This window comes from Tachyglossus aculeatus, chromosome 24 (assembly GCF_015852505.1).
Source record: "Tachyglossus aculeatus isolate mTacAcu1 chromosome 24, mTacAcu1.pri, whole genome shotgun sequence".
NCBI lineage: Eukaryota > Metazoa > Chordata > Mammalia > Monotremata > Tachyglossidae > Tachyglossus > Tachyglossus aculeatus.
The window spans coordinates 9,646,177-9,672,925 of NC_052089.1; the positions used below are offsets into that span (position 1 = coordinate 9,646,177).

Here is a 26,749-nt window from a genome sequence, read left to right on the forward strand (position 1 = left end):
TCAGTTTTCTACTTCAGTATCTTCCTTTTCATCACTGGTCTGAGGGCTGCCTAAAGTATCTGAAACCTGTGACTGAACAGAGCATTCAGTTATGTTTCTCTAACAAAGATGATTGAATGTATTTAGGGCTCGTAGATAACCGCAGTCTCCTTTAGGCTCATTTTCAGCCTAGAATGTTTTATTGATTCAGAGAAGCTGGTCATAACCACTTCTTGTCTTGAAAATATGCTTTTAGAGCAGAGTCCTCTGAGGATAGGCGGTCTTGAATGATCAGTTCAAGGATTTGTCCGTTTCTTGTTGTATTGTACTCTCCCAAGTGCTTAGCACAGTGCTTTGCACACAATAAGCACTCAATAAACACGACTGAACGAATGAGTGAATGAATGAAAGGATTTAGGAACTTGTTCCCAACCTGTGGAATTGAAAGAGTTTTCTAGATTTTATGTGTCTATGTGTATCTGTATATATGCTATATATATAGCATATATACAGATACACACCTGTATATATGTATATATGTTTGTACATATTTATTACTCTATTTATCTTGTACATATCTATTCTATTTATTTTATTTTGTTAGTACGTTTGGTTTTGTTCTCTGTCTCCCCCTTCTAGACTGTGAGCCCACTGTTGGGTAGGGACTGTCTCTATATGTTGCCAACTTGTACTTCCCAAGCGCTTAGTACAGTGCTCTGCACACTGTAAGCACTCAATAAATACAACTGATTGATTGATCTGTGCACACTTGTGTATAAATGTAAGGTTTATGAATAAAGCACATACACAGTGAAGCATAAGCAACAAACCCCACAACACTGCTAGTTTTGTACTCTTATATACATTTTCTGCATGTGAAGATTGATTTACAGTTCTGTCATTTTGCAATAACATGTTTTTTAGCCATATTTTATCTGCAGTATCACAGAGATCGCCTAGGTGGTCTTGAGATGGGCTCCTACAAACCTGGCTGGATTCATTGGAATATATTTGGATTCAAAGATGACATTTGATACAATATCTTACTCTGACACATAATTTACTGATATCGGTTTCCCGACAATTGATTGAAAATTGGATTTTAAAATGTAAACCGATGAACAGCAAATTGGGAACAGATGCTTACTCTAGGATGTTTTTTGGGTGCCTTTGAGTCTGATGATAGGATAAGCTAGGAGGAGTAAATTCAGAATAAGAACAAGGGGCTGCCCATTTTAAATCAATTAACTCATCCAGGTATAACTGGGTGATTGCCTGAATGAGTCAACTTTTCCCCTCTGTCTGAGTGAGGAGCTTACTAATTATTCAGAATAAACAGAGAGTATTGACAAACAGCTTTCAGGAACAAGTAGATTAATTCATTCAATTAATATATACTGAGTGTCGACAAGTGCGCATGGACATAAAATGTGTGTGTGTGTGTGTATTTTTAGGTTGGGGAGAGAGGGGCTTGCTTCTTTGGGGAGGAGAATATGATTACAGCCTGAATTAAACTGAGAGGAAAAGCAGCAAATCTAATTCATTCATTCATTCAGTTGTATTTATTGGGCACTTACTGTGTGCAGAGCACTGTACTAAGTGCTTGGAAAGTACAGTAGAGAAGCAGCATGGCTCAGTTGAAAGATTCCGGGCTTGGGAGCCAGATGTCATGGGTTCTAATCCTGGCTCCGCCACTTGTCAGCTGTATGACTCTCGGCAAGTCACTTAACTTCTCTGTGCCTCAGTTCCCTCATCTGTCAAATGGGGCTTAAGACTGTGAGCCCCACGTGGGACAACCTGATCACCTTATATTCCCCCCAGCGCTTAGAACAGTGCTTTGCACATAGTAAGCACTTAACAAATACAATCATTCTTATTACAATTCTGACTGATGCTTCTTGAGGGGAAAGACCCTGTGAAACTGAACTCTGGGTTGCAAAGGGAGAGAAGACCATGGACTAAACAATTCTACCGTGTTTAGTAGAACACAGGGGCGGTGGGGTGGTGGCAAAAATATCTGAGACAGTACAATTTTGGGGAGCTGAAGAGCTTAAGACTGAAGACAAATTGGCGAGAGTTAAGGGCACCCAAATTGTTTTAAAGGACTGGAGCAATTTATTTATAAGGAGAGATTAAAGGAGCTAAATCTGAATAACTTGTCGGCATGGTGTCTGAGTAGGGGGCAAGATAAGTGTGCCTGCATTTTCAAAGCAACTATATCAAGGAGGTGGGAGGACTCACTTAGCAGGGTTCAAAAGCATTTCAGTCAGAGCAAAGAGATGTAATGAAAGGTAATTTAAACTGATTATCAAGAAAAACTTCCTGACAGTGAAGGCTCCTGAATTACCCAACCATCTCCCAAAGGAAGCAGCAAAGGCCTATTAATTGGGATTTCTGTTGAACTGGACTCAACGCCAGATGGTGGACTAATCCATAGTTGTCCTGAGGATGACCTGCAAGACAGGAAATGGGAAATACAACTATAAAAAACAATGGCATGACAAAGGTCTGCAGCCTGGAAGGAGAATCTCATTTTCTCTCCTTCCGTGGCATCCTTCCTCCTCCCTCCCTCTGTTCCTTCTCCCACTGACCCTTTTGATGTATCACCACAGTCCCTTACCTCAAGAACATTTTTCAAAATGTTTTCCAGCATCCTCTCTCTTATTCAAGGGTCATTCAGGCCACTTTCTCCTTCCCATATCCGCTGCCAGACAATGGATAGTTTTATCCGCTTGTTAGTTACTCTGCACTAGGTCGGCAGGGGCGAGAGACAAGAATGGACATTCAAATCCATCTATTGGGAGTCTCGTCACTGCTCATGGTAGAGGAGTTTGAAATTTGGGGATTGGGTAGGGATTCTGTAAATATGGCCAGGGCTTGCTGCTTGCCCTAATAAAAACAGTTTTGGGGGGAGTGGATTTTCAGGCCCCAATCTGCCTCTGAGACCTTTGGGAACTGAGTAGAGGTTCAGGGAGTTAGGGAACAGGAACTGGAGTTGCTGGGCTGGAAGGTACTTGAGGAAACTCAATTGATGGCATTTATTTAGCATTTTTCTTTGCAAAATGCACTTAGTACAGTGCTGTGCACACAGTAAGTGCTCAGTAAATATGACTGAGTGACTAATTTGGACCCAAGGATGAGGAGTGACGGCATCTTTCCCTGGGTTATTTTTTTCTGAATGGGAAGTTGTTTTCCCTAATTGCTCCTTATAAATCGAAGCATCTCAAGTATGTAGGTGAGGAAGAGGTAGGGTTTCACTGTGAAAATCCCACAGTTGCTCTGATTTGGGGGCTTTTTGCAAGCTAGACTCAGCTTCATAGATTACGTCACAGGGCAGGCAGATGGAATCATTGAGCCCTTATGCAGGTTTCCCACAAGCCCAAGGTATTTAGTCTAAAACAAATCACCTTTATTCTGAAAAAAAAAGGACTTTAAACTTCTCTCAAGATTTTATCCCTGAAAGTTCTAAAACATGTCTCCTTGTTTCTAGCAGGTAAACACAGAGCTGCTTGCTGCAAGACATTTGAAGATTAATCTCCCTTCGAGTTTATTGTCATCATTATTGTTGTTGCTTAGCATTTATATAGCAGCACTTTACATTTTCAAATTGCTTTACAATTATTAATTAGTTCTCAGAACAACCCTGCCAGTGAGGTATTATTATGTTATTTAAAGACACAGGGAAGCAGAGTCTCAGACAATGTGATTTAGCAGCAGACTGTTGGGATTCAAAAACAGCAGACAGGCGAGCCAGCAGATCGGTGGAAATCTGGAAGGAGGATACTTTCTTTGGGTGGAGATACAGGGAAGATTGGTAGACCTAGGAGCAGATTGCAAATTAACATTTGGTCATCTACCTATTCACTATGTCTTGTTCTCATCCCTCTCAATGCTGACCTGTTGCTCAAACCTTCCCTTTTTCTTGAAACTCCACACCCATTCACATCTGGCAGACCACTGCTCTCCTTATCTTCAAAGCCCTTCTGAAATCACATCTCCTCTAGGAGCCCTTCCCAGATTAAACTTTCATCCTCTAGGAGCCCTTCCCAGATTAAACTCTCATCACGTTGCCCTACTTTCCCCTCTACTGCCAGCTCAAAACTTCTGTATTATGAAGGATTTAGGTATTGCTCCTCTCCCCACCAACTCTTAAACCTATATCTTGATAACATGTGGTTTCCCTCTCACATTACAAGTAAGGTATTTTTTTAGTGTCTGTCTCGTGTGGTACATTGTAAGCCTCTTAAGGGCAGGGATCATACCTACTAACTCAATTGTACTCACCCAAGCACTTAGTACAGTGTTTGGTACAGGTTAATGCTCAATACTCGTGATTGATTGATTGATTGATTAATTGACCAGCAGAGCAAAGAATCTTCTTTACAAGCACAGAGTGTGGTTGCATATTGATCTTTTTAGCCACATCCTCATGAATGGATAAGGCCTTGCTCTCAGTAACATCATGTTCGAAAACAAAGGATGATAGATACACATTCCATTCATAGTACTATAACATATTATAGCCATAATTATATGGACTAATATTACAAGTGACCTTACAAAAGCATGGAGAGGTTAAGAGTCTTGCACAAAGTGATACTAAGTAGTGAATCAAATAATGATATTAAAATTTAGGCTGGGTTCCCAGAGGCAAGGTTTCAGGGGAGTGGAGAAATTTTGGCAAGTTTGTGGCTTTCCTAAATGGTTCTCCCTGGCTCTTCTCCGCTCCCCTTGGCCCCTTGTGCCCTGTGGAATGATTGGCAAGGTAATGTCCTGAAGAATTCACGTGTTGGGGGGAAGCTGTGAGATCCAAGTCTGGTGTTGCTACAGAGTTTGGGCACAAGATTTAAGTGGGAATGATCTGGGGAGGGAGAACAGCCTAATAAGTAAAGCCCAGCACTCAGGTGACCTGAGTTTTAGTCCTGGCTCTGTCACATGACTTCTGTGCGCCTCAGTTTTCTCATCTGTAAAATGGGGCTAAAGAATCTGTCTTCCCTCCCTCTTAGACTGTGAGTTCCATGGTGGAAAGGGACTACTTTCCATCTGTGTTCCAGTTTTTAGCCCAGAATAAGTCTTCATTAGCTATTATTATTAAATAATCTCTGTAGTATTACTTCTTGTTTGGTGGAAAAGTTGGAAAGGAGACCCTATCTTAGCTATGTGGCAGCTCTCACAAGTTTCCACCAAATCCACATAGATTCGACCTCAGCATGCCTTTAAAAGCTGAACCTTCAGGAGAAGGAGTATGGCTTAGTGGATAGAGTACGGGCCTGGGAGTTAGAGGACTTATGCTCCAATTCTGGCTTGGCCATTTGTCTGAAGTGTGACCTTGGATAAGTCACGTCACTTCTCTATGCCTCAGTTTCCTCATTTGTAAAATGGGGATTCAATACCTGCTCTCCCTCCTATTTGAACTGTAAACCGCTTGTGGGATTGTTTCCAACCTGCTTATCTTGTATCTACCCCAGTGCATAGTACAGTGTTAGGCACTTAACAAATGTCAAAATTATGAATTATTATTAACCTATAAGGAGAGTCCTGCCAGAAGAAAGATGGCTTAATAAGGCCCAATTAGCAAATCATTTAGTTTGATGAGTCAGGCTACCCTAAGCTCACCCTCTATTTCTTTTTAGCACATGGAATCCAATGGGTGCCACATCTAGCTAGTCTAAGCCGAATGCCTTCGATCCATATGGGTGATTGACCCACATTGCCTGTAATTATTAAATTGTGTAGTCAAGCAAAAATAAAATTAGAAGCGGCTCTGTTTTTCAGTGAGGGGAAATAATTTTTTGCCTGCAAATCTGTCCAAGATATGCTGCTTACTTGGCAAAGCTGAGCTGAGCATGGGGAGGAGAGGCAGAGGAGGTAGAATTAGCTCTCTAAACGCTGAAAAGGACAAGAAGATAAAGATACAAATGAGGAGAAAAAAATGAGCAGAATATCTGGGCCATTCAGATTATTTTTCCCAGGAAAGTTTTTCGAAGAGTCTTCACAAAAGAGCACAGATCCAGTCACATTTCTCCTAGCCCAAGCAAAGGGGCTGTTGTTCTATTTTAAGGGCAACAGTAGAATGAGAATGGGATTTTGGGTGGGAACCAATTCCTCACAGAGACCCAATTTGAGGACTTTTCAGCCCTGGTGGAAAACACTTATCTCCTTGGACAAATCACTTAATTTATCTATGCCTCAATTACCGCATCCGTAAAAATAGGGATTAAGTCTTTGACTTTGACTTTGTTTCTAATGAGATTAGTTTGTATCTACCCAGGTGTTTAGTACAGTGGCTGGCAAATAATAAGCACTTAATACTGTAAACAACAAAAAGCAAAGGGTATTAGGTGGAAATTTTAGATGTCTGACTGGGATAAGTTTGGAGACTCAGCCAAAGAGTTGTGGAGTGGAGAATAGCAATCTACTCCGTAGCTGTAATCTCTGAGAACACTAGTCCCGGTCACTCCCATGGAGTTGTGTTATGTTCATATCAATTAATCAGTTGATTAATCAGTGGTATTTATTGACCACTTACTGTGTGCAGTGCTCTATACTGCATGCTTGGGAGAGTACAACAGAGTTGGTAAGCAAGTTCACTGCCCAAATGAAGCCCACAGTCTAGAGGGGGAGACAAACATTAATATAAATAAATGATTCCTGCTATATATTATAAAATACTATCATTAATGTTGGTTGTTTTCCCTTCCTGTAATTTATTTAATGACCTTCCCCCTCTAGATCCTTGAGGATAGGGGTCATATCCACTTATTCTATTCTCCTCTCCTTAACACTCAGTTCAGAGCGTTGCCTAGGGTAAGCACTCAATAAATCTCATTGCTTCATTAATTGATTGATTGAAGTTTAATGGTCTTTTGTCATTAAAGGTTCATCAAAACCTCACCAAATTGGAATTTCATAATAGTCCATCCAACCTTAGCAGTTACTGATCGACTTCTGGGTGTAGAGTGCTTTGCTAGACACTTTGACAATACAAAGTGTCAAAGTAACAATACAATATGTTTTGTTTTGTAATATGTTTTGTTTTGTTCTCTGTCTCCCCCTTCTAGACTGTGAGCCCACTGTTGGGTAGGGACCGTCTCTATATGTTGCCAAATTGTACTTCCCAACAGCTTAGTACAGTGCTCTGCACACAGTAAGCACTCAATAAATACAATTGAATGAACAAAGGAAAACCATACGATATTATATCTGTCCAGTTTCCCTTAGAGTCTAACTTGTAGTCTAATGAAAAGTCAAAAAAAAAAAAGGATAAATTCACAAGAGGTAAAAGGTTTTAAGGATAGATGTAATGAAACCAAGCAAATCAGTACACCACTATCAAATAAATAAACAAATAAACGGTTAACAAATAAATGAATCTGCTAGACTCTAACTTCTTTGCGGGCAGGGATAGCAACTACCTATTATACTCTCCCAGGTAGAGAGTACAGTCCTCTGCACAAAGCAAGCACTCAATAAATAGCATCGATTGACAGATTTCTAAAAGCAGGCAAGTGGAATCAATAACAGATAAATAATCAGATACACAAACAGAAGAGTACTGAGCTGGCTGAGGTGATAGCATGATGCTGATTGAAGGAGAGAATTAAAAATAATTCTGCTTATTGGGACAACAGGAAAAATCAACTGCAGATTTGAAATCCCAAAGAGACTCAGCTATGTTTTCTCCAGAGAATTTTGGCTTTATGTATGCACTACAAGGTAGTGTTCATTTTCATTCATTCAGTCGTATTTATTAAGTGCTTTCTGTGTGCAGAGCACTGTACTAAGCACTTGGGAAGTACAAGTTGGAAATTTATAGAGATGGTCCCTACCCAACAGCGGGCTCACAGTCTAGAAGAGGGAGACAGACAACAAAACAAAACATATTAACAAAATAAAATAAATAGAATAAATATGTTCAAGTAAAATAGAGTAATAAATACGTACAAACATATCATCAATCGTATTTATTGAGCGCTTACTGTGTGCAGAGCACTGTACTAAGCACTTGGGAAGTACAAGTTGGTAACATATAGAGACAGTCCCTACCCAGCAGTGGGCTCACATATACAGTACATATGTATATTCATTTGAGCTTCCCAAAGTTGTCATTTTACTCAGTCTATAAAAGGCCCTCCTGTTTCTACTTCCAAATCTCACTCCATGAATTAAACAAAAGGAAAGAACATAGCCATACAAATAATAGCAAAGTAATTTTTTTTCATGCTTGGAGGTCATTTTTCAGAAATCTATGGGTACAGTCATGCCATAAATCTGTAGAAAATATACTGTCTGGCCTTTGATGATGGTTGCAATAATTAAACATTGATAGAGGCTCTAAAATATTGAGAGTTCCCTGTCTCAACTGGAGCAAAATAATAATAGTATTTTCCACCCCAATTCCCCTCTTCCCCTCTCACATTCACACCTGGAGAGTTTCCAATACTTTACCAGTCTTGGTTATGGGAGGGAGAGTCAGGCAGAGGCATACCCCTTCCATTCCTACCTTGGGCAGTGGCTAGCAAATGGAAGGCAATCTGTTACAAGTCAAAATTCCCCTGTGCTGAGCAGCAGCAGCATGGGAGAGAGTTGAGAGCAGAGACGAAGAAGACGATGGTAAGCCATTTCCATATTTTACTCAGAAAACTCTATAGTTACACTACCAGAACGATTGCAGAGGGAGGTGGGGCATTCTAGGAGAGACGTGTCCATGGAGTCGCTCTGGGTCGGAGAAAAGTCAACAGCATAAGACAAGGCAAGACTCCTCTCTTTCTCCAAAATTTCTCCCAGATTGATACATGAATGAGCCTGGTTCTTCCCCAGTACAGTAGAGAAAAATGAGTTTAAAATGAGTCAATCCATCAGAAGTATTGTTTGATCACTTGAGTGTATTGTCCCATATTAAGTGCTTGGGAGAGTAAAATAGAGTTTGTATATATGATCCCTGCCCTCCAGCAATTATCAGCACACCTCGGTGGAATGTTTCTATAGAGAAAGGTTGAGGACTAGTGATTACATGGGATTAAATCTTTCACCTTCACTTGAAAATTAAAGCTCACACACCCCTTGGCTCTGGTGCTTCAATTGAATCTATTCCTGGGTGAATTTCTTCCCCACCCCTAAATAACTCAAGGTTCAAATACTTTCTGATTTATTAACCTAGGTGCCAAGAGACATATGGGGAGAGAACAGGGAGAAGGTGTCCTCCATTTGATATTCCAACAGGTTGCAATGCTCAGCCTCTCCCTCAGCTTGTCTGATATTGTGATTTTAAGTCAAGAAGCCATGTAAGTGCAAAGATTTAACATATCTCTGAGGACTGCACAGCATCATTACAGAGACATCATGAGGTTAAAATACAGCACAGAAGGTTGTAGAGTATCAGATCCAGAGAAGGGATTGAGAGAATAAATCCTTACTCATTTAATGTAGCTCCCTTTCCCTCGCTAATGAAATTGGTATGTAAAGTGCAATGAAAATAGGGATGGGCATGAATGTTAAATGTCTCTGTAGGAGTTAAGTTGCATTTTGCAATGGAAAGTGACGGGTTACCATAATTATCCTTTAGGCTTGTTTTTCATTTGTGATCAAACTAGGCAGAAAGGAACGTCTCTCAAAGTGGAGGGTAGTAGTCGATAATTCATTCTTAAAGTGACAGTGAGAGAAGTGGAGCCAATGCTACAGGCTCTTTAGGATAAAATCTGGGCCAATCATTTTGCATGAAATAATAATTTCATTAACATATAGTTCTTGTCTGCAAAAGCTAAGTATGAACAAAACAATTTTTTTGTACATTTTTTGGCAGGTCAGTTTAGCCTATCACAAATGATTGGCTTATTATTGTTATTAGTAATAATAATAATAATAATGATGCCAGTTGTTAAGTGCTTAGTATGTGAAAAGCACTGTTCTAAGCACTGGGGTAGATACAAGGTAATCAGGTTGTCCCAAATGGGGCTCTCAGTCTTAATCCCCTTTTTACAAATGAGGTAACTGAGGCACAAAGAAGTTAAGTGACTTGCCCAAAGTCACACAGCTGATAAGTGATGGAGCTGGGATTAGAACTGACTCCCAAGTCCGTGCTCTTTCCACTGAACCAAGCTCCTCGTGGGCAGGGATTGTGTCTTCCAGTGCTATTGTATTGTTCTTTCCCAAGTGCTTAGTACAATGCTCTGCACACTGTTATTGTTCCATAAAAATCACTGATGGACTGATTGATTATTATTTACTGGAAATGTATTTTTGCTTCTCCGTTTTTACCCAAAATAGACCAGACAGAAAAGGGTAACTGGTTCGCTGGTGAAAATTGAGGGAACAGTTTCAAGATCACTATAAGAACCTTATAATAGGGTGGGTGAGAAAAACAATTTACAAGTTAGTTGAGTTTATCTTGCAGTTTGATTTTCCCTAGACTGTTAGAACTGTCTGAGGGACTATGTGCCTGATTTTATGATATTATAATCATGTATTACAGTCCATTAATATCAGAACTGGTTGATTTTGAAACTTGGAAAACAGATGTACTTTTAATTAACTTTATAGTTGCTGGCAGATCCTATTGTGTCTTTGGCACCCAGGCAGGTAACAATAATAATAATTATGGTATTTGTTAAACTCTTATTATATGCCAGGCAGTGTTCCAAGCACTGGGGTAGGTACCAGATAATCAGGACAGACACAGTCCCTCTTTCACATGGAGCTCATAGTCTTATTCCCCATTTCACAGATGGGTAACTGAGTCACAGAGAAGAGAAGTGAAGTCACTTAACTTCTGAAGGCCTGCTGGAGCTGAGGACAAGTGGAGGAGATGGTTTTTTATTTTGCTAAATCTGTTCCATAAATAGATCCATGAGGCCAGACCTAACTCATGGTTTATCCAGCCCAGATGTTTGTCAGTGGCAACAGGATATTTGGAATAAACCATGGCAGGTTTGCATGAATGTCCATCCTCATGGTTAGGGAAGGACAATTCAACATTCTAAATTTCCCTTCTCTATCCCTCGGGAAGCAATTCCCCTCTCCCTCTGTCCACGGGATCCAGAGTTCCTCTGCTTTGTCCCTAGGGAGAAGACAAAGGTGATATTCCATGGAAAACTGGACCCGCCAATGTGGCTACATTGAGACAAGGCAGATAAAAATAGCTTCCCATTATATTATGGAATATATGGTAATGCACAATTACATTACTTTATTAAAGTGCTCATATTATATATCACTGTAAGTTTAGTATTTATGCATATTTATGTGGAGTCTAAGTACAACTCAGTACAAATTGTACATCTATCTCGGTGACTATAAATTGATTATGCTGTCTTAAACCAAATGAAAATAATGCAAAGAGATTCACATACCAAATGTGGCTTCCTGAGAAGATACTTAAACATCTTCCCACAAAGAAAACTGGTCAGGAAACAGCAAAGGCAAGGAAGTAAACATGCATACATTTATTCAGTTAAGCCTACAGCAAAAATAGGAACACTAATGTGTGAGGAGTAGAGAAGAATTAACTGAATTAAAAAGCGCAGAGACGATGAATTCCTTCCTTAAAACTAGCAAACAGAAATGATGGCTAGATATTAATCGGGATGCAGCCTAAGTTAATTCACGCTCTCATTCAACCCACATATTAAATCTGTCATCAAATCTTGTTGGTTCTACCTCCACATCATCACTAAAATCCACCCTTTCCTCTCCATCCAAACTGCTACTGCGCTGATCCAAGCTCGTATCCTATCCCGCCTCATTTACTGTATCAGCCATCCAAACTGCTACTACACTGATCTGAGCACTTGTCCTATCCAGCCTCGATTACTCTATCAGCCTCCTTGCCGACCTCCCTGCTTCCTGTCTCTCCCCACTCCAGTCCATACTTCACTCTGCTGCCCAAATCATTTTTCTACAAAAATGTTCAGTCTACACTTCTCCCCTCCCCATCCTATTTTACCTCGCTGATTTCTTTCTACAACCCAGACTTCTTACTCTAGTCCTCTAACTCCTACCCACTCAGTATTCCTCAATCTCATCTAGCTCACCGCTGGCTCCTTGCCCATATCTTCCCTCTGGCCTGGAATTCTCTCCCTATTCATATACCATGGACAGCAACTCTTCCCACTTACAAAGGCTTATTAAAATCACAACTCCTCCTCATCAATCAATCGTATTTATTGAGCGCTTACTGTCTGCAGAGCACTGTACTAAGCGCTTGGGAAGTACAAGTTGGCAACATAGAGACAGTCCCTACCCAACAGTGGTCTCACAGTCTAAAAGGGAATCACAAGATTTCTGCTGCATAGGGATGGGGCATGGGCCTGGGAGTCACAAGGTTTGCTACCATTTGTGTGCTGCATGGGGTTAGGGCACGGGCCTGGTAGTCATCATCATCAATCGTATCTATTGAGCGCTTACTGTGTGTAGAGCACTGTACTAAGCGGTTGGGAAGTACAAATTGGCAACATATAGAGACAGTCCCTACCCAACAGTGGGCTCACAGTCTAAAAGGTAGTCACAAGGTTTCTGCTGCATAGGGGTGGGGCATGGGCCTGGGAGTCACAAGGTTTACTGCCGTTTGTCTGCTGCATGGGGTTAGGGCACGGGCCTGGGAGTCATCATCATCATTAATCGTATTTATTGAGCACTTACTGTGTGCAGAGCACTGTACTAAGTGCTTGGGAAGTACAAGTTGGCAACATATGCAGTCCCTACCCAACATTGGGCTCACAGTCTAAAAGGTAGTCAAAAGGTTTCTGCTGCATAGGGATGGGGCATGGGCCTGGGAGTCACAAGGTTTGCTGCCATTTGTCTGTTGCATAGGGATGGGGTACGGGCCTGGTAGTCATAAGGTTTGCTGCCATTTGTCTGCTGCATGGGGTTAGGGCACAGGCTTGGGAGTCATCATCATCAATCTAATTTATTGAGCACTTACTGTGTGCAGAGCACTGCACTAAGTGCTTGGGAAGTACAGGTTGGCAACATATAGAGACAGTCCCTACCCAACAGTGGGCTCACAGTCTAAAAGGGAGTCACAAGGTTTCTGCTGCATAGGGATGTGGCATGGGCCTGGGAGTCACAAGATTTGCTACCAATTGTCTGCTGCATACGGATGGGGTATGAGCCTGGGAGTCACAAGGTTTGCTGCCATTTTTCTGATGCATGGGGTGAGGGCACGGGCCTGGGAGTCATCATCATCAATCGTATTTATTGAGCGCTTACTGTGTGCAGAGCACTGTACTAAGCACTTGGGAAGTACAAGTTGGCAATATATATATTCCCTACCCAACAGTGGGCTCACAGTCTAAAAGGTAGTCACAAGGTTTCTGCTGCATAGGGATGGGACACGGGCCTGGTAGTCACAAAGCTTGCTGCCATTTGTCTGCTGCATAGGGTTGGGGTACGGGCCTGGGAGTCACAAGGTTTGCTGCCATTTGTCTGCTGCATGGGGTTAGGGCACGGGCCTGGGAATCATCATCATCAATCATATTTATTGAGCACTTACTGTTTGCAGAGCACTGTACTAAGTGCTTGGGAAGTCCAAGTTGGCAACATATAGAGACGGTCCCTACCCAACAGTGGGCTCACAGTCAAAAAGGTAGTCACCAGGCTTCTCCTGCATAGGGATGGGGCATGGGCCTGGGAGTCACAAGGTTTGCTGCCATTTGTCTGCTGCATAGGGATGGGGTACGGGCCTGGGAGTCACAAGGTTTGCTGCCATTTGTCTGCCGCATGGGGTTAGGGCACGGGCCTGAGAGTCATCATCATCAATCGTATTTATTGAGTGCTTACTGAGTGCAGAGCACTGTACTAAGCGCTTAGGAAGTACAAGTTGGCAACATATACAGACCCTACCCAACAGTGGGCTCACAGTCTAAAAGGTAGTCACAAGGTTTCTGCTGCATAGGGATGGGGCAGAGGCCTGGTAGTCACAAGGTTTGCTGCCATTTGTCTGCTGCATAGGGTTGGGGCATGGGAATGGGAGTCACAAGGTTTGCTGCCATTTGTCTGCTGCATGGGGTTAGGGCACGGGCCTGGGAGTCATCATCATCATTAATCATATTTATTGAGCACTTACTGTGTGCAGAGCATTGTACTAAGCACTTGGGAAGTACAAGTTGGCAACATATACAGTCCCTACCCAACAGTGGGCTCACAGTCTAAAAGGTAGTCACAAGGTTTCTGCTGCATAGGGATGGGGCATGGGCCTGGGAGTCACAAGGTTTGCTGCCATTTGTCTGTTGCATAGGGTTGGGGTACGGGCCTGGGAGTCACAATGTTTGCTGCCATTTGTCTGCTGCATTGGGTTAGGGCACAGGCCTGGGAGTCATCATCATCAATCATATTTATTGAGCACTTACTGTTTGTAGAGCACTGTAGTAAGCGCTTGGGAAGTACAAGTTGGCAACATATAGAGACAGTCCCTACCCAACAGTGGGCTCACAGTCTAAAAGGTAGTCAAAAGGTTTCTGCTGCATAGGGATGGGGCATGGGCCTGGGAGTCACAAGGTTTGCTGCCATTTGTCTGCTGCATAGGGATGGGGTACGGGCCTGGTAGTCATAAGGTTTGCTGCCATTTGTCTGCTGCATGGGGTTAGGGCACAGGCTTGGGAGTCATCATCATCAATCTAATTTATTGAGCACTTACTGTGTGCAGAGCACTGTACTAAGTGCTTGGGAAGTACAGGTTGGCAACATATAGAGACAGTCCCTACCCAACAGTGGGCTCACAGTCTAAAAGGGAGTCACAAGGTTTCTGCTGCATAGGGATGTGGCATGGGCCTGGGAGTCACAAGGTTTGCTACCAATTGTCTGCTGCATACGGATGGGGTATGAGCCTGGGAGTCACAAGGTTTGCTGCCATTTTTCTGATGCATGGGGTGAGGGCACGGGCCTGGGAGTCATCATCATCAATCGTATTTATTGAGCGCTTACTGTGTGCAGAGCACTGTACTAAGCACTTGGGAAGTACAAGTTGGCAATATATATATTCCCTACCCAACAGTGGGCTCACAGTCTAAAAGGTAGTCACAAGGTTTCTGCTGCATAGGGATGGGACACGGGCCTGGTAGTCACAAAGCTTGCTGCCATTTGTCTGCTGCATAGGGTTGGGGTACGGGCCTGGGAGTCACAAGGTTTGCTGCCATTTGTCTGCTGCATGGGGTTAGGGCACGGGCCTGGGAATCATCATCATCAATCGTATTTATTGAGCACTTACTGTTTGCAGAGCACTGTACTAAGTGCTTGGGAAATCCAAGTTGGCAACATATAGAGACGGTCCCTACCCAACAGTGGGCTCACAGTCAAAAAGGTAGTCACCAGGCTTCTCCTGCATAGGGATGGGGCATGGGCCTGGGAGTCACAAGGTTTGCTGCCATTTGTCTGCTGCATAGGGATGGGGTACGGGCCTGGGAGTCACCAGGTTTGCTGCCATTTGTCTGCTGCATGGGGTTAGGGCACGGGCCTGGGAGTCATCATCATCAATCGTATTTATTGAGTGCTTACTGAGTGCAGAGCACTGTACTAAGCGCTTAGGAAGTACAAGTTGGCAACATATACAGACCCTACCCAACAGTGGGCTCACAGTCTAAAAGGTAGTCACAAGGTTTCTGCTGCATAGGGATGGGGCAGAGGCCTGGTAGTCACAAGGCTTGCTGCCATTTGTCTGCTGCATAGTGTTGGGGTATGGGCCTGGGAGTCACAAGGTTTGCTGCCATTTGTCTCCTGCATGGGGTTAGGGCACGGGCCTGGGAGTCATCATCATCAATCGTATTTATTGAGCACTTACTGTTTGCAGAGCACTGTACTAAGTGCTTGGGAAGTCCAAGTTGGCAACATATAGAGACGGTCCCTACCCAACAGTGGGCTCACAGTCTAAAAGGTAGTCACAAGGTTTCTGCTGCATAGGGTTGGGGCATGGGCCTGGGAGTCACAAGATTTGCTGTGATTTGTCTGCTGCATGGGGTTAGGGCACGGGCCTGGGAGTCATCATCATCATTAATCGTATTTATTGAGCACTTACTGTGTGCAGAGCATTGTACTAAGCGCTTGGGAAGTACAAGTTGGCAACATATACAGTCCCTACCCAACAGTGGGCTCACAGTCTAAAAGGTAGTCACAAGGTTTCTGCTGCATAGGGATGGGGCACGGACCTGGGAGTCACAAGGTTTGCTGCCATTTGTCTGCCACATAGGGATGGGGTACGGGCCTGGTAGTCATAAAGTTTGCTGCCATTTGTCTGCTGCATGGGGTTAGGGCACGGGCCTCGGAGTCATCATCATCAGTTGTATTTATTGAGCACTTACTGTTTGCAGAGCACTGTACTAAGTGCTTGGGAAGTCCAAGTTGCCAACATTTAGAGATGGTCCCTACCCAACAGTGGGCTCACAGTCTAAAAGGTAGTCACAAGGTTTCTGCTGCATAGGGATGGGGCATGGGCCTGGGAGTCACAAGGTTTGCTGCCATATGTCTGCTGCATAGGATTGGGGTACGGGCCTGGAAGTCAGAAGTTTTGCTGCCATTTGTCTGCTGCATGGGGTTAGGGCACGGGCCTAGGAGTCATCGTCATCTATTGTATTTATTGAGCACTTATTGTTTGCAGAGCACTGTACTAAGTGCTTGGGAAGTCCAAGTTGGCAACATATAGAGACGGTCCCTACCCAACAGTGGGCTCACAGTCTAAAAGGGAGTCACAAGGCTTCTGCTGCATAGGGATGGGGCATGGGCCTGGGAGTCACAAGGTTTGCTGCCGTTTGTCTGCTGCATAGGGATGGGGTACGGGCCTGGGAGTCACAAGGTTTGCTGCCATTTGTGTGATGCATGGGGTGAGGGCACGGGCCTGGGAGTCATCATCATCAGTCGTATTTATTGAGCGCTTACTGTGTGCAGAGCACTGTACTAAGCGCTTGGGAAGTACAAGTTGGCAACATATATATTCCCTACCCAACAGTGGGCTCACAGTCTGAAAGCTAGTCACAAGGTTTCTGCTGCATAGGGATGGGGCACGGGCCTGGTAGTAACAAGGCTTGCTGCCATTTGTCTGCTGCATAGGGTTGGGGTACGGGCCTGGGAGTCACAAGGTTTGCTGCCATTTGTCTGCTGCATGGGGTTAGGGCACGGGCCTGGAAGTCATCATCATCAATCGTATTTATTGAGCACTTACTTTTTGCAGAGCACTGTACTAAGTGCTTGGGAAGTCCAAGTTGGCAACATATAGAGACGGTCCCTACCCAACAGTGGGCTCACAGTCTAAAAGGTAGTCACAAGGCCTCTCCTGCATAGGGATGGGGCATGGGCCTGGGAGTCACAAGATTTGCTGCCATTTGTCTGCTGCATAGGGATGGGGTACGGGCCTGGGAGTCACAGGTTTTGCTGCCATTTGTCTGCTGCATGGGGTTAGGGCACGGGCCTGGGAGTCATCATCATCAATCGTATTTATTGAGCACTTACTTTTTGCAGAGCACTGTACTAAGCGCTTGGGAAGTACAAGTTGGCAACATATAGAGACAGTCCCTACCCAACAGTGGGCTCACAGTCTAAAAGGTAGTCACAAGGTTTCTGCTGCATAGGGATGGGGCAGAGGCCTGGTAGTCACAAGGCTTGCTGCCATTTGTCTGCTGCATAGGGTTGGGGTATGGGCCTGGGAGTCACAAGGTTTGCTGCCATTTGTCTCCTGCATGGGGTTAGGGCACGGGCCTGGGAGTCATCATCATCAATCGTATTTATTGAGCACTTACTGTTTGCAGAGCACTGTACTAAGTGCTTGGGAAGTCCAAGTTGGAAACATATAGAGACGGTCCCTACCCAACAGTGGGCTCACAGTCTAAAAAGTAGTCACAAGGTTTCTGCTGCATAGGGTTGGGGCATGGGCCTGGGAGTCACAAGATTTGCTGCCATTTGTCTGCTGCATGGGGTTAGGGCACGGGCCTGGGAGTCATCATCATCAATCGTATTTATTGAGCGCTTACTGTGTGCAGAGCACTGTACTAAGCGCTTGGGAAGTACAAGTTGGCAACATATAGAGACAGTCCCTACCTAACAGTGGGCTCACAGTCTAAAAGGGAGTCACAAGGTTTCTGCTGCATAGGGATGGGGCATGGGCCTGGGAGTCCCAAGGTTTCCTGCCATTTGTCTGCTGCATAGGGATAGGGTACGGGCCTGGGAGTCACAAGGTTTGCTGCCATTTGTCTGCTGCATGGGGTTAGGGCACGGGCCTGGGAGTCATCATCATCAATCGTATTTATTGAGCTCTTACTGTTTGCAGAGCACTGTACTAAGCGCTTGGGAAGTCCAAGTTGGCAACATATAGAGACGGTCCCTACCCAACAGTGGGCTCACAGTCTAAAAGGTAGTCACAAGATTTCTGCTGCATAGGGATGGGGCATGGGCCTGGGAGTCACAAGATTTACTGCCATTTATTTGTCTGCTGCATAGGGATGGGGTATGGGCCTGGGAGTCACAAGGTTTGCTGCCATTTGTCTGCTGCATGGGATTAGGGCATGGGCTTGGGAGTCATCATCATCAATCGCATTCATTGAGCGCTTACTGTGTGCAGAGCACTGTACTAAGCGCTTGGGGAGTACAGGTTGGCAAAATATAGAGACATTCCTTACAAAACAGTGGGCTCACAGTCTAAAAGGTAGTCACAAGGCTTCTGCTTCATAGGGATGGGGCATGGGCCTGGGAGTCACAAGGTTTGCTGCCATTTGTCTGCTGCATAGGGATGGGGTACGGGCCCCGTAGTCACAAGGTTTGTTGCCATTTGTCTTCTGCATGGGGTTAGGTCACGGGCCTGGGAGTCATCATCATCAATCGTATTTATTGAGCACTTACTGAGTGCAGAGCACTGTACTAAGCGCTAGGGAAGTCCAAGTTGGCAACATATAGCGACGGTCCCTACCCAACAGTGGGCTCACAGTCTAAAAGGTAGTCACAAGGTTTCTTTTGCATGGGGATGGGTCTTGGGCCTGGGAGTCACAAGGCTTGCTTCCATTTGTCTGCTACATAGGGTTGGGGCATGGGCCTGGTAGTCACAAGGTTTGCTGCCGTTTGTCTCCTGCATGGGGTTAGGGCACGGGCCTGGGAGTCATCATCATCAATCGTATTTATTGAGCACTTACTGTTTGCAGAGCACTGTACTAAGTGCTTGGGAAGTCCAAGTTGCCAACATATAGAGATGGTCCCTACCCAACGGTGGGCTCACAGTCTAAAAGGTAGTCACAAGGTTTCTGCTGCATAGGTTTGGGGTACGGGCCTGGGAGTCACAAGGTTTGCTGCCATTTGTCTTCTGCATGGGGTTAGGGCACGGGCCTGGGAGTCATCATCATCAATCGTATTTATTGAGCACTTACTGTTTGCAGAGCACTGTACTAAGCGCTAGGGAAGTCCAAGTTGGCAACATATATCGACGGTCCCTACCCAACAGTGGGCTCACAGTCTAAAAGGTAGTCACAAGGCTTCTGCTGCATAGGGATGGGGCATGGGCCTGGGAGTCCCAAGGTTTCCTGCCATTTGTCTGCTGCATAGGGATAGGGTACGGGCCTGGGAGTCACAAGGTTTGCTGCCATTTGTCTGCTGCATGGGGTTAGGGCACGGGCCTGGGAGTCATCATCATCAATCGTATTTATTGAGCTCTTACTGTTTGCAGAGCACTGTACTAAGCGCTTGGGAAGTCCAAGTTGGCAACATATAGAGACGGTCCCTACCCAACAGTGGGCTCACAGTCTAAAAGGTAGTTACAAGATTTCTGCTGCATAGGGATGGGGCATGGGCCTGGGAGTCACAAGATTTACTGCCATTTATTTGTCTGCTGCATAGGGATGGGGTATGGGCCTGGGAGTCACAAGGTTTGCTGCCATTTGTCTGCTGCATGGGATTAGGGCATGGGCTTGGGAGTCATCATCATCAATCGCATTCATTGAGCGCTTACTGTGTGCAGAGCACTGTACTAAGCGCTTGGGGAGTACAGGTTGGCAAAATATAGAGACATTCCTTACAAAACAGTGGGCTCACAGTCTAAAAGGTAGTCACAAGGCTTCTGCTTCATAGGGATGGGGCATGGGCCTGGGAGTCACAAGGTTTGCTGCCATTTGTCTGCTGCATAGGGATGGGGTACGGGCCCCGTAGTCACAATGTTTGCTGCCATATGTCTTCTGCATGGGGTTAGGTCACGGGCCTGGGAGTCATCATCATCAATCGTATTTACTGAGCGCTTACTGAGTGCAGAGCACTGTACTAAGCTCTTGGGAAGTAAAAGTTGGCAACATATACAGTCCCTACCCAACAGTGGGCTCACAGTCTAAAAGGTAGTCACAAGGCTTCTGCTGCACAGGGATGGGGCACGGGCCTGGGAGTCACAAGATTTGCTGCCATTTATTGGTCTGCTGCATAGGGTTGGGGTACGGGCCTGGGAGTCACAAGGTTTGTTGCCATTTGTCTTCTGCATGGGGTTAGGGCACGGGCCTGGGAGTCATCATCATCAATCGTATTTATTGAGTGCTTACTGAGTGCAGAGCACTGTACTAAGCGCTTGGGAAGTACAAGTTGTCAACATATACAGTCCCTACCCAACAGTGGGCTCACAGTCTTAAAGGTAGTCACAAGGTTTCTGCAGCATAGGTATGGGACTTGGGCCTGGGAGTCACAAGATTTGCTGCCATTTATTGGTCTGCTGCATAGGGATGGGGTACGGGCCTGGGAGTCACAAGGTTTGCTGCCATTTGTCTCCTGCATGGGGTTAGGGCACGGGCCTGGGAGTCATAATCATCAATCATATTTATTGAGTGCTTACTGAGTGCAGAGCACTGTACTAAGCGCTTGGGAAGTACAAGTTGGCAACATATGCAGTCCCTACCCAACAGTGGGCTCACAGTCTAAAAGGTAGTCACAAGGTTTCTGCTGCATAGGGATGGGGCATGGGCCTGGGAGTCACAAGATTTGCTGCCATTTGTCTGCTGCATGGGGTTAGGGCATGGGCCTGGGAGTCATCATCATCAATCGTATTTATTGAGCGCTTACTGTGTGCAGAGCACTGTACTAAGTGCTTGGGAAGTACAGGTTGGCAACATATAGAGACATTCCCTATCCAACAGTGGGCCCACAGTCTAAAAGGTAGTCACAAGGCTTCTGCTTCATAGGGATGGGGCATGGGCCTGGGAATCACAAGGTTTGCTGCCATTTGTCTGCTGCATAGGGATGGGGTACGGGCCTGGGAGTCACAAGGTTTGCTGCCATTTGTCTGCTGCATGGGGTTAGGGCACGGGCCTGGGAGTCATCATCATCAACCGTATTTATTGAGTGCTTACTGTGTGCAGAGCACTCTACTAAGCGCTTGGGAAGTACAAGTTGGCAACATATACAGTCCCTACCCAACAGTGGGCTCACAGTCTTAAAGGTAGTCACAAGGTTTCTGCTGCATAGGGATGGGGCACGGGCCTGGTTGTCACAAGGCTTGCTGTCATTTATTTGTCTGCTGCATAATGTTGGGGTACGGGCCTGGGAGTCACAAGGTTTGCTGCCATTTGTCTGCTGCATGGGGTTAGAGCACGGGCCTAGGAGTCATCATCATCAATCGTATTTATTGAGCACTTACTGCTTGCAGAGCACTGTACTAAGTGCTTGGGAAGTACAGGTTGGCAAAATATAGAGACATTCCCTACAAAACAGTGGGCTCACAGTCTAAAAGGTAGTCACAAGGCTTCTGCTTCTTAGGGATGGGGCATGGGCCTGGGAGTCACAAGGTTTGCTGCCATTTGTCTGCTGCATGGGGATGGGGTACGGGCCCCGTAGTCACATGGTTTCCTGCCATTTGTCTTCTGCATGAGGTTAGGTCACGCCACGGGCCTGGGAGTCATCATCATCAATCGTATTTATTGAGCACTTACTGTTTGCAGAGCACTGTACTAAGTGCTTGGGAAGTCCGAGTTGGCAACATATAGAGACGGTCCCTACCCAACAGTGGGCTCACAGTCTAAAAGGTAGTCACAAGGTTTCTGCTGCATAGGGATGGGGCATGGGCCTGGGAGTCACAAGATTTGCTGCCATTTGTCTGCTGCATGGGGTTAGGGCACGGGCCTGGGAGTCATGATCATCACTCGTATTTATTGAGCGCTTAGTGTATGCAGAGCACTGTACTAAGCGCTTGGGAAGTACAAGTTGGCAACACATACAGTCCCTACCCAACAGTGGGCTCACAGTCTAAAAGGTCGTCACAAGGTTTCTGCTGCATAGGGATGGGGCACGGGCCTGGTAGTCACAAGGCTTGCTGCCATTTGTCTGCTGCATAGGGATGGGGTACGGGCCTGGGAGTCACAAGGTTTGCTGCCATTTGTCTACTGCATGGGGTTAGGGCACGGGCCTGGGAGTCATCATCATCAATCATATTTATTGAGCGCTTACTGTGTCTAGAGCACTGTACTAAGCGCTTGGGAAGTATGTGGGACTTTGCAAGAATGCAACCCCTACAGTATAGAATTAAGTGAGTTCTGGAAAGATGTGACACCAGGATCTTCGTTCACAAAGCGGTACAGTCAGGGAATTGTGTTTTAGCCTCGATTTGATGATACGCTCTTAGAATTGGACACAGCGGCAACCTTGTTTTCTGCTCGCGGGACATCTGACCAAAGAAACACCTAAGGCATTCTGGGATGTGGGAAAGCCTGGCAGGAATTTGGAAAAACAGCTCGCTAGCATGGGCAGCCAAGACTGAGGCAGCTACCAGGGTCACAGTGCTGCAGGACAGCATCGGCACTATGTTTCTTTTTGTTGTTTTTTTTTTTCTTTAATGGCATTTAAGTGTTTACTATGTAACAAGGACTGTTCTAAGCCCTGGGGTTGATACAAGTTTATCAGGTTCGACACTGTCCCTGTCGCACATGGGGCTCAAAGTCTGAGTAAGAGGGAGGAGGATTGAATCCCCATTTTACAGATGAGGAAACTGAGGCACAGAAAAGTTAAGTCATTTGTCCAAGTGCACACAGCAAGCAACCCGGTGTGGGCAGGGATTGTCTCTATTGCTGAATTGTACTTTCCAAGCGCTTAGTACAGTGCTCTGCACACAGTGAGCACTCAAATACAACTGAATGAATCACTAGCTGCTATAGGCACATTCAGTTCTAATTGCTGCTGAGGATGTTAATACTTGAACTACCTTTCTTTAGCTTCAGTATTTTTTAATCTTTTTTACAATGCGGCGGGGGTGGGGGGGGGGTGTCCTGGGAAACCGTTGTCCGTGTTGGGACCGCACTCCCAAGGGAGAATACAGCACTTAGAACAGTGCTCTGCACACAGTAAGCACTCAGTAAATACACTGATTGACTGATTAGAGGGGACAGGGGTCAGAAACCCCCCACCACCTACCTCAAGCCCAGCTACCAGCCCCTTGTGTTGAACAAGGCTAGACAGAACTCTGAATGCGGGGGGCTGTAACTTTTGGTCCTGGGATGGTAGCAGTGATTTACCTGAGAAATCTCCAGGTGGTCTACCTTTGGGACATTCCTGTAGGAGCACAGAAGACTGGGGACCTTGAGATTACAACCAGTTCTGATGGTTTAAGTTGGAGAAAAATCTCTAGCTGCTACAGGTGGGAGGAAGCCTTGATGCTGCCCAGGTGAGCCCTGTGGGGGATTTTTAGTGAAGGAAAGCCTGGGGGGTATGGCCCAGACCCCTATAACCACACACACCCCCACAAGGTGGCCTTATGGAAAGACCAGGGGACTGGGCTCTAATTCTGGCTCCACCACTTGTCTGCTGTGTAACCTTGGACAAGTCACTTCAATGCTCTGTGCCTCGGTTTCCTCATCTGCAAGACAGGGGGATTCAATCCCACTCCCTCAATTACAATGTGAGCCCCATGTGGATCAGGAACTGTGTCCAACTTATCTTGTATCTACCCCAGAGCTTAGAACAGTGCTCGGCACAAAGTGAGTACTTAACTACCATTTAAAAAAAAAAGGGTGCCTACCTTTTGTCTAGGAGAAATTTTGGGCTCTGGGAGAATTGGGCTATTATCTAACAGACACGGCACCAACAGAACTCCAGTTCCTGGTAGAAGAGACTCCTTTTCCCTCCAGCTCCCAAAAGCCTCCGATAGAAAAGCATTCCCAAATTTCAAGGGCCCCACCAGATCTCATTTCCCAGATCACTAAGAACAAGGTTGGGAAAAGGAGGAGAAGCGGGTGCTATGTTTAGGTCCAGGAAGTGGGGGTGGTTTATCAGTCATCAGCATTTCCTTGTACAGAATTATCCATCTAACCCCCCAAAATTCACTTCTCTCAATTTCTCTGCATAGTCCGCAGCTGCCGCCTCTACAGACAGAGTGGCATTAATGGTGATCACCTGGCTCTCAGGGATGGGAAGTTTGGAGAGGAGATGATAAAACAAAAACACACACACAACAAAGTATTTTTCCTCCCTTTTCCTGGGCTCCAGAATACCTATCCTCAGGGGTGAAGTGGGAAAACTGTTCCTCATTGGGAAGCAGTGTGGCCCAGTGGAAAGACCGTGGGCCTGGGACTCAGAGGACCTGGGTTCTAATCCTGGCTCCATCACTTGTTTGCTGGGTAATCTTGGGCGAATCACTTAACTTCTCTATGCCTCAGTTTCCTCATCTGCAGAATGGGGATTCAATGAGGATTCCTAATTGGACTGTGAGCCCCATGTAGGACAGGGACTGTATCTGACTAACTTGCATCTACCCCATTGCCTGACACATAGTGCTTAAGAAATACCATAATCATCACCATTGGCATCTGTGCATTGTACTGGGCACTTGGAAACAGGAACGATACAGTTCCTGTCTTCAAAGAAATCACAATTTAATGGGGAAGCAAGTGGACAAACGAATTATACACACAACAGGAAAACAGGGAAGACCTAGAGGCAGCTTATAACAAGTGTAAGCAAAAAATGGAGACACAAATGAAATAAATAGACATACAGGCAGTTCTCTACTTATGTTGGAAATTTCAGAGTGAAGTGGCCAAAAAATGGGAAATTTGGAGAGGAGAGGAGCCTGGGGAGTAAATCAGGGAAGGCCTCTGAGAGGAGGTAGCTTTTTTAAGGAGGCCTGTGAAAGAGGGGAGGGACTTGGTCTGGTGGAGTTGATCAGGAAGGAAAGTTTCAGGCAGGGAGAAGTGAACAACAGGCTGGTGCTGAGAGATCCTTTGGGAGGTTGGCTTTGGAGGAAAGAAGAGAAAGAGCTGGGGTCTGGGAAAGGTTGACATGTCAGAGACACTCAGAGCACAAATTAAGCTCTCTGACACATGGATTTATTCTCCAGGAAGAAAGGTGACTTCAGGAAATGTGTACCAGAGTTGGGACCACGTCAAGAAGCCTAAGGCCCCTTTTTCTGGACAAATCCAAGATTTTGGTCTTTGTTTCTGCCCCCTTGGGGGTTGGCTCACCATGTACCCGATCCACCAGCATCGACATCATCAGCAACAGAAATTCGAGTTGACTTTTTGGCTAGCCCAAAATGAGGGCAATGACATAGGACGGGGCACAAGGAAGCTCACTGCGAGCAGAGAACTTGTCTGCCAACTCTGTTGTACCCGCCCCCCCCCCCCACACACACACACACTCAGTATAGCACTCCACACACAGGAAGCACTCAAATACCATTGCTGATGAAGAAATCAACCCTAACCTCCCTTCCTGTCTGGGAGCCACAGCTACCACCCCGAAGGGGCTGTTGTGAGGGCAAGGCCACCTCACTCCGACTCAGGCCCTAATCCTGAAGCCCACGACAACACTGCACTTGGCTAGACCCCCATGACCCCCCCACCAGAGATCACGACCGGCTGCCCTTGGGCGTGTAAACTCCTTGTGGGCAGGATCAATCAATCAATCAATCAATCGTATTTATTGAGCGCTTACTGTGTGCAGAGCACTGCACTAAGTGCTTGGGAAGTCCAAGTTGGCAACACACAGAGACAGTCCCTACCCAACAGTGGGCTCACAGTGTCGCTTCTGCATTCTGTACTTCGCGGGTGCTTTGCACCAGGTGGGAACTCATGAACTATTACTGTTACTACTAACGCCTCCGGGCCGGCCTGGGCCCCCAAAACCTGCCTCAATCCTAGTCCCCAGCCCCTCTCCTGGGGCCGGGCCAAGCCGGACTCAGGCCCAGCGCTACTTCTTCCTTTTAGACTGTGAGCCCACTGTTGGGTAGGGGCTGTCTCCACATGTTGCCAACCTGTACTTCCCAAGCGCTTAGCACAGTGCTCTGCACACAGCAAGCACTCAACAAATGCGACTGATTGATTGATTCTTCCTCTCCTCCTCCTCCTCGTCCTCACCCGGTACTGCCCATACGTGCTCTCGGGGTCGGCGAAGACCACCAGCCGCTCGTCGCAGAAGCCAAGGGTCCAGTGGTCCGGGCAGAGGGCCCCATGGAGGCGGCAGCCCGGGGCAGCTCCTGCGCGAGGAGCCCGACGAGGCTCCCGCCGGAGACCCCCAGGAAGAAGCGCCCCCGGGGACCCCCCTGCGTCGCCTGCTGCACCACCAGCTGGGCCAGCGACGCCCCCAGCTCCTGGGGGCTCAGGAACATGGAGATGAGGCGTGGGGTGGACCCGGACATGGCGGAGGGTGGGACGGCGGAACTCCTCCAAGAGGCCTTTCCCAACTAAGCTCTGATTTCTCCCACTCCCTCTCCCTTTGGCATCACCCATGTACTTGGCTCTGAACCCTTAAAGCACTTAATAATAATGATAATAATGGCATTTATTAAGCACTTACTAAGTGCAGAGCACTGTTCTAAGTGCTGGGGCGGTTACAGGGTGATCAGGTT

General features: G+C 45.9%; 1 non-coding gene and 1 pseudogene across 1 annotated transcript; one reads left to right on the plus strand and one right to left on the minus strand.

Moving 5' to 3' along the window:
• Positions 1-26,539, minus strand: LOC119945120 (annotated as a pseudogene).
• LOC119945311 lies at positions 8,387-8,524 on the plus strand. The gene has a single exon (XR_005456182.1). It is a non-coding gene; the product is annotated as a small nucleolar RNA SNORA7 (small nucleolar RNA).
• Positions 26,540-26,749: the final 210 nt, after the last annotated feature.